A 12674-nucleotide genomic window follows, 5' to 3' on the forward strand; every position below is an offset into this window, starting at 1 on the left:
GCTGCAAGTGATAGAGGGCTGGGAAGAGAGTGGATTTGTGTTCTTTAAATGTGCCTACTTACACTAATTAAGAAATATCAGTGCTTGTACCCACATGCTTCTAGCCTTGGTGGCCAAAAGAGACAATATGATTAAACTGTGGAACTGGTCCTGAGGTTAACTGAGACTGTCTAACCATTTAAATCCCAACTTCATGAAAAATGTTTTATTGCCATCACATCATATTCTTGCAAGGAAACGCCAACATCAACATTAGATGACTTCCTAAAAGTATTTTCTCAAATCTTGTTTTTGGTGAAAATTACACTGTAGGAAAAAATGTGGAGCAGTATAATTTTAATAGCCCTTTTATTTATTTTTTTCTTAAAATTTACTTTGGCTTCTCTGACTATTTATTCTAGAAAATTAGAAATTACAGAAAAATATTTGGAGAAGATTAAAATTAAAATTATCCATAATTATACTACCCCCAAAACAAATATTGTTGGCTTTTTGGTATTTCCTTCTTTGCAAATGCTTTTATTTTAAAGTTAAGGACATTTTTGTATATGTAGTTTTGTGTCCTGTGAATATTTTATGATGCCAATAAAAAACTGTTTAATAAACAGAAATTTTAAGATGTGTCATTGTCTCCAGATTTAACCAATTGCCTATTGTAAGGCATTTTGTGGTTGTTTTCAATTTTGTTGTTTTGTCTACCCTACATCCCTTCTCCTTTTTCCTCTTTGATCATTAGTGATGCTAAATATTTTTATATGTTTATTCACCATTAGTATTTAAGAATTGTCATTTCTGATAATTTTTCTAGTGTTGGGGGTGTTCATGGTCATTGTTGTCATCATATCATTTGGGGCCAAGAATGGTCAAGGCCAGGTTAGCACAGACACTTGGGTAGAAAAGAGAACCATAGGCTAGAACAGTATTTGTCTTCCTGATACTGGCATTTTCCTGGGACCAGGTGGTATTGAAAATAGTTATTTTTGTTGCCAAGAAATCTATTAGAAAGTGAGTTTGCAAGGACACCCAGGCCTGGTGTGGTGCCTGGAGCTGAACAAGAAGCTACCAAGTCATGAGACTTCTCAGGATAGCTCTATGCTCAGCTAAGAGAAGGAAATCCTAGGAAGGATAATTAATGGAAGGAAAACAAACAAACAAACAAACACCGAATCTTTCTTATCTCTAAGGAGAAAAATCATTTCTCCAGGGAGGAATTAATTTTCTCCTAAGTAGTTCTCTTTTTGCATGAGCCTTTACCTGTAGGCTCAGCTCAACTCTACTTGGAAATCTATAGCAGGCAGAGAATAGGGAATAAACACGATGCTCCAAATTTGGGATCGTGCACCAACCAGGACCTCTCCAAGGCCACCTGCCTGCCAAGCTCACTGATCACCAGATGGGACATATCAGGGAAGGCAATTGTAGCTTGAAGACAAGAAGGAATGTTGGCTCATTTTCCAATGATTAAAAACTACTTATTTCACCTGCCACCCTAGAAAGACTGGGCTTTCCTGCAGCATATTTCCTGGCCTTGATGCTTGATGACCTCCACAACTTTGGGGCACAAGAAAACACTTGGTTGCATCTGTGAAGACATAACACTCTTGAAGTCAGAGATGAAATCTACAACTTCTTTGGAACTCTCACTGCAGGGAGCCTGTCCAAAGCTGTTGGACTAGGAATCAGCCAGAAGGCGTATTGCTTTGCTAGATGCCGGGTCTCTGGAGGGCTGGGTATCACTGAAGGGGAGGAAGTGGGCTGTAGCAAAGTCAGAGGCTAAGGATAGCATCAGACATAACTCAGCTCACATCACTGCCCACTCAACACCCTCCTCCCACCCCATATCACCTTGAGTAGAAGCCAGTGTTCTCATGATGTCCTCCAAGGCCCTCCATGATTTGGCCCACAATCCCCCTTGTAACTCATTCTTTTCCTTTTCCTACTACTATTCAGGCCACTCTATGTTCAGTGACATAAAGGAGCCGGGGTGGGGGGTGCGGGACAATGCTGTAACCCCAGCCTGAAAGAGCATGGCCTCACTTGAAAGTGAGGGCAAATCCTGACATCACTAACAGCTGGGTGCTCTCAGATAACTGCACTCTGCATTCTCGGTAGCTGAAGGGCAAGTTTCTTTTTTTCTTTCTTTCTTCCTTCCTTCCTCTCTCTCTCTTTCTTTCTGCTGCTCCGCGCAGCTTGTGGGATCTTACTTCCCCAACCAGGGATCCATCCCAGGCCTTCGGCAGTGAAAGCCCAGAGTCCTAACCACTGGACCACCAGGGAATTCTGCAAGTTCTTTCTTAAAGGGAAATCCATGGCTTCCACTCTCCCCAAAGTAATTTTTTCCAGGAGTCTTTCCCCATCATCACCCCCCAACCTGCCAATCATGTCTGGGCTGGATATCCTAACCCTGTCCCTCCCAGCATCCTGGACTCCTGCCTCACCGCACATTCACACTGAGTGCAAGCGCCTGCTCCCTCTCCTCTGCCTCCCACTGGACTGAGGACAGCGGCTGTGTAATTTTATTCACCATTGTATCCCCAACCCTAAGATTTGGCACGTAGAAGACATTCAGCAGATGGCTGTTGAATGAAAATATAAATGAATAAATGATTACCAGCTGTTTCTATTCCCTTAACCTGCTGCAGAATTAATAAACTAATCTTGAACCCAGCAGATATATGAAAATAAAGGTATCACTGAGGACTATCAGGCCAACCTTTCTGTACTGGTTGCCATATTTTGCTTGCTGATTTATGCTAATAATTACTGCTACTTTGACTTTGGATTTGGATGTAAAACGATAACATTACTTGAGAGAAAGCTCCCAAATTTCTAAGCATGGGGACCCTGTGGAGGACATGGAACTTCAAAGGGCTTAGAAGAAATTTCAATGTGCACACGTATACACACACACACACGCACATACCACTTTGTAAACATCTAGCAGACCACATCTAGTAGAAAAATTCCATAGTGAAATTTTTATCTCAAACCAATTAGCTCCAGACGTTCCAACCCCATGGCTGAGCCAAAGATGGCATCCTTGTAAAAATCTGAAGGAAAATAGGAGAGAAGGACCCATAGTTTCCCTCTAGACCAGGGTATGTTTCTAAACCTTGGCTGTGCAGTAGAAACCACTGGTGGGCTTTTAAAAATGCCAGTGCCCTGGCCATACCTAAGACCAATTACATCAGAGTTTCTGTGGCTGGGAACAAGAGAATGATATTTTTTCAAGTGCCCCACATGCTTCCTCTGTGCAGTAGGCTTGAGAACCACTGCTCTGGATTCTACCTTGTGCTGAATTCCCTCATGGAGCCCTGCTGTGTGCCAGGCATCGTATGAGGCACTGTCTTCCCCTTAATTTGTTGATATAAAATGGTATTTCATCCATTTTACAGGGACTGGCTTGCACCCTGGAAGGGAACCAATTTTATAAGTCTCATTATTTACCCTATACTGTCAGAGCACAGGAAGAATAAGAAAAAAATTGTGTATACTTGCTTAAACTAGCCCCTTAATGTCTGAAGACAATCCTTTAGCTCAATTTTTTTTAAAGAACATTGGAACTAAAGCCATTCCATAGATGAACTCTATGGAGTTTATTTTTTAAATTTTTTATTTATTCATTTATTTATTTGGCTGTGTTGGTTCTTCGTTGCTACATGGAGGCTTTTCTCTAGTTCTGGCCAGTGAGGGCTACTCTTCATTGCGGTGCATGGGCTTCTCATTGCAGTGGCTTCTCTTTGTTGCAGAGCACAGGCTCTAGGTGCGTGGGCTTCAGTAGTTGTGGCTCATGGGCTCTAGAGCACAGGCTCAGTAGTTGTGGTGCACAGGCTTAGTTGCTCCATGGCATGTGGGATCTTCCTGGACCAGGGCTCGAAGCCATGTCCCCTGCATTGGCAGGCCGATTCTTAACCACTGTGCCACCAGGAAACACTTCAATTTACATGTGATGGGATAAAAATTATGAATGTTTGGGAGATCACAGCATTCTCTCTCCACCTTTGTCCACTCAGCTCCTTAATTCTCCCTCACTTTCTGTGAAAAAAATGGGGAAAAAAATCCAACTCTCATGAGAAAAGCCATTAGTAAAGACACAACCCTCCATCCTTAAGGTGCTTTGTGGGACTTGGGGGTGAGTGGGACTCCTCTGGAGCCTTTGTAGAGCTACACGTGGAGAGAGAAGAGAGGGGACCCAGGGACCAGGGCAACAGAGACAGGGCAGAAAAAAAAACTGCAAAGAATGTAAGGGTCCTAAAGATAGAAGAGGACAGGAGATTTTAATGAATTTCTAAGAACTAGGTTTGGGGATCTGCTTAAATGTTTGTGAGAGAGTGAAGTGTAAAAACTAAAACTCCTGTGTGAATCATGCTACCAGCTCTCACCTCCCCTGGGCAGGACTGCAGAGGCCATACCTTTATGGGAGTTACTCAGACATGCTCTGCGTGCGGGTCCTCGGTGTGGATTCTGACTCCTAACTCCCATCCCCTCCTCCCCAGATAACGAAGAGTCACATCAGGAGTGACAACTGAGACTCTCTGTCCTGCTTCCCAGGGAATTCTGTTCTTTCTCTGTCACTCTGATTCCTCACCTTCTCATCTTCCTCTTTCTCACTCTCTCTGCTCACGTCTGCTTCTCACGCACACTGGCTGCATCCTGGTATCGGTGTTGCCTAAACAGAGTTGCCCCAACATACATTGTAGTTTCAGGTGTGGTCACTTATACTCCCATCTTCAAGGCTGTGCACAAATCAGACCCTTATTTATTGAACACATATTCACTAAGTGCCAGCTGCGTGGCCACCGTGGCAGAAGGTAAGCAGGATAGACACAGTGACACATCCCTGGCCTCACAGAGCCTATACTCCATCAGGGAATGAGGTGTAATTTTAAAAGCAAGAGGCTTTTTTAAGTATTACCTTCAATATAGGGCAAGAATGGGGTGCACACTGCAAAGCCTCACAATCACAGAAAACTGCCTGAGGAAGTGACATTGAAGTTGAAATTGGTGATGCTAGAAATGGTATTTTAGCAGGGAGGGAAAGTATGTTGGAAGCCTGGTAAGGAGAGCAAAGAATACTCAAGGAACTAAAAGAAGTTCAGCATGCCTGGAGAATAGTGCTTGAGGGGAGGTATGGACTAAGACAGTGACAGAGGTCAGGAAGGGCCAGGTCTGGGTTTTGAAGCTATATTAAGGAATCTGAGCTGCATACAAGGGCAAAAAATCCCCCTGCAGCTGCACTATCCAATAGTGCGGCTATTTTGGTGATGATTGGAATGCTGTATATCTGCTCCATTCAATATGGTAGCCACTAGCCTCATGTGGCTATTGAGCACTTAAAATGTGGCTAATTTAACAGAGGTACTGAATTTTTAATTTTAGTTAATTTAAATAGGCAAATGTGGCTAGTGGCTACCCAAATTGGACAGCACAGCCCTACAGTGTTATAATCACAGGACATTTACATACATGTACATTTGTTGGCACATGTATGGACACCTACGTAACGGAAACGGTTTTATATTTGCACATGATTATACACCCTCATACCTCAAGAATTCACATATAGATACAACTAGACACAACTGCATGAAACAGACCCTTGCCTATTCTTATGGAAGTATAAGAACAATGAAAATTGAAATTGGAAAGAGTACATGGGTCAGTCTAAGGAGATTTGACACAGGAAGAATTGGAGCAAAAAGGATACGGGTGGGTCAGAAAATAAACTGAATTGGGCATGATATTATTTAACTGAAAACAAGAATAAAGGAAAGAAAATCCAATGAGACCACCAGTGGTTTGGGAATCTAAACTTTGTTTCCTTTGTTCTTTTAATCACAAATGGTGCACATCCTTCTAAGGCAAACTCGAACTAATAGGATGGCCATGATGACTGGGAAGAATTCCAAGGGACATAGACAGAGTAGAGGAAGAAAGCACTTCTTAACAAGGACGACCTGATTCTCTAACTGACATTCATCCACCAAGAAGAATTTAGGCACTCTGGTTTGCAGCAGAAATATTTAATTCAAAGGTATTAAAATTATATGAGATGGAATAGATGAAGTTCTAGCTGTCAGAATTATTAGTTTACCTGAAAGCTTTACCATCCCATGGACTAGAATATTGCCTTTTTCCTTGTTGAAAAGGTAACTAAATTCTACACACATGAACTAAACAATAACTCCTCCATCTAATAAGTGGTATAATGGTTACCATCTGGAGATGTTATGATTCGCTTTCCAGTGCTCATCTCATCCATCTAAGTCTCTGGATGGCTACCCTTTACCAATACTGGCCTTGCAGTTCTGTCAATGTGCTATGCTCCTTCCTGCCTCTGAGTCTTTGCACATGCTGTTCCCCCTACATGAAACACTCTTCCCAATCTCTTGCTAAGTTAGCTTATGCACATCCTTCGGGTCTCAACTTACACACCACTGCCTCGGGAATGTCATCTCCAATCCATCCCAATTCTCCCAGATTAGATCAGTTCTTCCTCTTTCATGTTATCATAGCATCCCATTCTTCTCTTTTATAGCACATTTCCCAGTTATAATTACCTAATTTTGTCATCATTATTATTATTATTTTTTTGGCTGCTTTGGTCTTCGATGCTGTGCGGGGGCTTTCTCTAGTTGCGGTGAGCGGGGGCTACTCTTCGTTGCAGTGCGCAGGCTTCTCATTGCGGTGGCTTCTCTTGTTGCAGCGGACGGGCTCTAGGCACGCAGGCTTCAGTAGTTGTGGCACACGGGCTCAGTAGTTGTGGCTCACGGGCTCTAGAGTGCAGGCTCGGTAGTTGTGGCATAGGGGCTTAGTTGTTCCGTGGCATGTGGGATATTCCTGGACCAGGGCTCGAACCCATGTCCTCTGCATTGGTGGGCGGATTCTTAACTACTGCGCCACCAGGGAAGCCCTTATTTGTGTCATTATTGGCACAAATTTAATTTAATTTTATCTTGTCCTCAGGATTGTTAGCTCCATGAGGTCAGATATTGTAATCTGCCTTATTCGTCATTTATTTTGTCCCCAGGATTTAGTACAGGTCCTTGCAAATAGTAGATGCTCAATAAATATTAATTAAATGTTCAGTACATGAATGAATGTATTTAAATTTCTTCACTTTAGATTTACTTATCTAATTCCTCCCTCCCTTCCTTCCATCTTGCTGTATCGTAAACGACATCATTATATATTCTATACAATGGTAAACAAGTAGAACGAAACCCTAAGCCCTGTACATGGTTGATTAATTCTAATATTCCTTGTTCAGTTCCATTTAAGATCTGATAGACCATCTGGTGGTAAGTCATTAAGCTGCAGCAGCTATAAACATGTTCAGTCCCAGCATGAACCTGGTCTGACATCCAACCAGTCTTCTGGACGTCGCAGAAATGCCTCCATCTATTTCAGAAATGTGCTTACTACAGAAAGACACTTTGCTATATTTATGAGATACTGAATTTCCAGATGCCTTTCATCAATAGAAAATACACATTCTCTTTTTACCTGAAGGAAAGAGTGATGTGACTGGCTGTGAATTTGGGAGTGAGGAAAATAAGATGGCTCTCAGAGAATTATTTTAATCAGAAATGTGCTAACTTACCTTAGAGAGAATGGCTTGCAGACAGTTAGCCTTGATTTTAATAATAATTATGGAAAAAATTTTAAATACATGATGGTGAAAGGGGATTAATCAGAGGTGGGGACAGAAAGGAATCAACAGACACCAATAAAGGAGGTGTTTGTTGCCCTCACACAACAGACCTTGAGGAGCTATAGTTTCATTGGCAGAACCTGTTCTCCCTTGAGAGAGGGTTGATCAGCTATCTACATCCATTGAGATTAAACATCTATTTCATCTAACTCCTTGTTTTGAATCCAATCACCAAGCTACCTTAATTTGGTTTCTTACATATGTCTGTCTACTGGGAGAGAGTACGTTAATCTTGTCAATATGCACACCCCTTTTGGCCTAACAGTTCCATTTCCCATTGGAAAGACAGGCATTGGTACATCAGTCTTGGGAACTTGGTTAACCTGAGTCCCCCCCACCCCCGCCGAGAGGCACATCCTCTACTCCAGTTGTTGAGAATCAGGTGGCAGAGCATGGACAGCTGAGGCCAGCCCTAAAGCCTGGTGCATCCACCACAGGGCTGCCCTGGCAAGCTTCCCAAAGAGTCGCCTCGCCTCTCCCCTCTTCTGGCAAAACTCCAGCCTTGCCCCACACGATTTCTGTCCAAATTTCAAATGGAGACTAGGGGAAGTGAAATGTCTGTTAAAACTGGACACACTGTCTTAGAGATCCTTTTGAAGATTTCAATTATGAGACATGAAATTCAAGTCATACTATGGTGATGAGAACTAATGCCTCAGGAAAGAAAATGAAAATTGGGAGGAGGACAGGAGAAGGAGTGTGGAAGGAAAGAAGAAGGGGCTAATATCCCCATGTGAGGAACTGTGGAGACAAAAGACACTGTGTCAGAGTTGAGGAGAAATGTGGTGGCATATAAGGAAGTTACATGAATAAGCAATAAAAGAGGTAAAAATAGAGTAACTACACTGTGATAGATACATAGATGAAGAAAGAACTAAAAATAGTAACTACATTGTAGTAGATAAATACATGGACCGAGAAAGTAAAATGAATCAAATCCAGCTTTATCCTAGCAGGGGGCCAATAGATCATGAAAGTAGAAGGATGTATTTAGAGATCTAGGGGTAAACAGAAAGTATAGCTTTAAAAGTTCTAAGTGGTTACCTCTGGAACTGTGACTGTATAAGAAAGGTTGGGGCAAAGGAAATTTTTTTATGTTATTATTGTTATTATTTGATTTTTGATCATGTGCATTTTTTTGATTCATTCATTCAACAAATATTTATGAAGTACCACCTATGTACAAGGCAGAGTCTAGGCACTGGAGATACAGCACTAAACATGGATAAAAAATCCTGCCTTCAAAAACATAGTAGAGGAGACAGAAAATAAACAAGTAAAATATATGGTATGTCATATGATGTTAGGTGCAATCGAGAAAAATAAAGCTCTTTTATATCAGGTGAGAGATTTGAACACAGACAGGAAGGAGGTAAGAGAGGGAACCATGTGGATTCCCGAGGGAAGAGTGTTTCAGGCAGAGGGAACAGCCAGTGCAAAGGCCCTGGGGTAGTAGTGCCTAGTGAGCGTGAAGAACAGCAAGAGGCTAATGTAACTGGAATGGAGTGAGTGAGGAGACTCGATCAGAAGAGACAGTGGTGGTGGAATGGGGGGAGGGACACACTGTATAAGGCTTTGTAGCTATAGTCAGATTCTGACTTTTACTCTGAGTGAAGTAGGGAGCCCATTGAAGGTATTTGAGCAGAAAAGTAACGTGTAACAAGGGTTTGTTTTTTTTTAAATTATTCTGACTTTTTGTGAATTGGCTTTTTGGAGATAGTCAAGGGAAGGAACAAAGGGACAAATAAGGAGGGTGAACAGTTGAAAAAAAAAATTGCTATTAAGAAATGCAGTGGTAAAAAAAAACTCTCCTCCTAATCTATCATTTAATAAAAAGGTATGTTTTCTCATTTTTAACATGTAAATGTCTTTAAGTGTCTTTCATGACACAGTGGAAGAACTTTCTACAGTTGCCCTTGGAGGTTCTTTAAACATGCTTGCTCTCAGTGGTCATTCATCTTCCCCCACTGCACCTGGGGAGGGGTTTCTAGAAGCTGGAGACTTGATCAGCTCCTCAGATATCCCAACCTCCTCCCTTGACTTTGAGTCATAGATATTTCTGTCTCTGTGGTTCCCAAACCTGGCTGAACATCAGAATCACATGGGAGAGCTTTTTACAAATATAGACTCCTGGGCCATCCTCCCAAGAGATTCCAAATATTTTGGTTCGAGGTGGGATCTAGGCAGGGATGCACCAGGGGCTGGGTGTCGGGAGCGGTACACCCAGGTGTAGAAGGTGAGTGGGGAGCACTGTCTTTAGAGAATTAAAGAACGATAATAGAACCAACAAAAAGTCAGCCTGCTTTTCATTACCACCATGTGCTGACAGCTCCAAACAACGTCGGTGAGAAAATACCTCTCCTCCGAAACCTTTTCTTGGTCTACGTTCTAAGCACTTGCTGTTGAGTTTAAGTAATATTTACTCAAGCTTCAAACTGCACATTTTTATTACTTACCCTTTAGTAAATGTCGTATTCGGCATGCACATTAATTTACTGAACTCCCAGTGATACAGTCAGCCCCCAACACACAGTCTCACCTACACATGCTCATTCCCAGAGAAGATTTTTAACGGTTGGAGTCCGAGGCTTGCTTTGGGTTCAGTTCATGTCTCCAGCACCTATAGTACATTTACCTGCATTTATTCAAAATAAATAAGAATCACTCATGATAATAGCCTGAGTTAAGACAAAGGAAAAGAACCTGAATTACATCAAATTTGCCATTCTGTGTAATCATCTGGAGTTTTTATTTGTATTTCAAATTTGAAATGGTGAAATAGAGTGTAAATTATGAAGTACAACATGCTATTTTGGAATGGGAAAATTTTATTCTGTACGTGAAACTATTCTATTGAATAATATTTTAAAATTGAAAGTTGTTATTTCTAATTAACTATAAAATAAAAATGAATCAAGAAAATAATGTTATTTTATATATAACATTATTTTTAACTTTATTATATATACATTATGTATACCATATATTACATATAATATGGCTTTTATATATGTTATATAACATAATCAGTTATTGTTGATTACATAACTACTATTTAAATAATTTTGTCACATAGAGGAGGGAGATTTTTATCTGCTCCAGGTGTCAGATGTGCTAGATTCATCATTGGATCTAGAGGTCTTTATCTCTTAAAAGTTCCCCAGGTGATTCTCAGATGCAGCCAGGTGCGGGAACCACTACCTGTAGCACGTGTATCACTTGTTCTCTTTTTCTATATTTCCCATCCTCCTTCCCTACACTCACTCAACCCCCAGTTTTCACTACATTAGGTCCACTGAGGACTCTAGATGAAGGGGTGCTAATTAAAACTCTTGGTGCTTCTAGGCAGTGGTGTGCTGGAAAACACTTAATAACCAGCTCTCTGGGGGATTTATAACATTTACGGATTTCCACAGTGTAAAATACCGCGAACCACCAATGAATCTCAACCTCTGTGGGAAGTTCCCGCAAATTTAACAACCATCTCTCACAAGCTTGTAGGAGTCAACTGCAGCACACCACTGCCCCCAGGGGTTCCTAAGACATTCTGCTAGAAGGATAATGGATGCCCAAGGAAGAGTGTTGTTCATTGTTTAGAAACTATAAAGTCTCGGTTTTCTGAATTCTTTCTTAAATTTGTGAGTGCATCTTTTAACTTAGACTACTCTTACATACACTCTCCCAACAAGGGTCAAGAATAACAACCCTCCATGTTCCTTTCTGTATCCACTTTATGTGACACATGACAGCCCCATATTCAGAAGCATTTGGGGATGAAAAGTTGACTGGCTAGCAATCTGTTGTGGCAGCCCACAGGCTCTTTTTTCTCCCCCTAAGTTTCTAAGTAACGGAGAGAATTTATGCTGCTTCCTCCATCCCCAGCCAGCCTGCTCTTTCATATAACTCAGTTTAAGCCTTTTTTCATTCCTTTTTTTTTTTTTTAAATCTGTATACTGGCTTAAGTGATTTACTTTCCACTTGTGAATTTCTCTTTCCTATAGATTCTTGCTTCTCTTCATGAAGTCTTTCTTCATTCTTTCCTCTTGGAAGGAGGTGCTAAGAGATGAGGCACCTTCCCATCCTGATTTTGAAGCATAAGCTGTAGCCAAGCAGACCTGGGTCCAAGTCCCAGCTCTTTCCACTTACCTGATGTGAGACCATTTACCCACTCCAAACCTCAGGGTAGTCGCTACCTCTTAGGGTTGTTGTGAGATTTAAATGAGATGATACTAGCAAAGTGTATTGCCTGTGTCTGAAATATAGCCTCAGCATGTGCTATTATTCTTCGAATTACCTTGATGAGTATTACTGTAATTAGTCCCCTAGACTTTCCAGTTACCATGGGAATGAATAGCTGAGATGCTGATGTTCAGTGAGATACATACTCAGCTGGACTGAATCCAGCTGAAGGATCTTTTCCTATTGCTCAGTCCTTCCACTTATAATTACTTACCAAGCATTGTTTAGAAGCAATCCTAATGTATATTTTCTCTGTATTGCTTTGTATAAACAAAGTCTCAGTACGTAATTCCTTCTTATTACTTAACTGTTCACGTACGGTGCTTTGTTTTCTTAAGTATTTTGTGAAAACACAGGAGCCAAGTCTCATTCCTCAGTGAGCACCTTCAAGACATTTAGCAGAAGTGCCTTGTATGAAGTGAGTGTTCAGTAAATATTTGGTTGACTACGTTGTTTATAGAAAATGTTTGCACTGCACCTTTGTTGGCTTGCTTTGGTGCTGTAATTCTGTAATATTTCCTTATTCTTTTTTTTTTAACATCTTTATTGGAGTATACTTGCTTTACAATGGTGTGTTAGTTTCAGCTTTACAACAAAGTGAATCAGCTACACATATACATATATCCCCATATCTCCTCCCTCTTGCTTCTCCCTCCCACACTCCCTATCCCACCCTCTAGGTGGACACAAAGCACCAAGATAATCTCCCTGTACTGTGCGG

General features: G+C 41.2%; 1 long non-coding RNA gene across 1 annotated transcript in view; it reads right to left on the reverse strand.

Moving 5' to 3' along the window:
- Positions 1-2022: 2022 nt before the first annotated feature.
- LOC309604712 overlaps positions 2023-12674 on the reverse strand; it is a 30284-nt gene continuing 19632 nt past the window's right edge. The window contains exons 2-3 of the long non-coding RNA XR_014231005.1: positions 4589-10349; positions 2023-4035 (exon numbers count right to left, since the gene is read on the reverse strand). This is a non-coding gene — a long non-coding RNA (uncharacterized lncRNA). The remainder of the gene's footprint in view (positions 4036-4588; positions 10350-12674) is intronic.

The sequence above is a fragment of the Balaenoptera borealis genome (genome assembly GCF_965194805.1).
Source record: "Balaenoptera borealis genome assembly, chromosome: 10".
Classification (NCBI taxonomy): domain Eukaryota; kingdom Metazoa; phylum Chordata; class Mammalia; order Artiodactyla; family Balaenopteridae; genus Balaenoptera; species Balaenoptera borealis.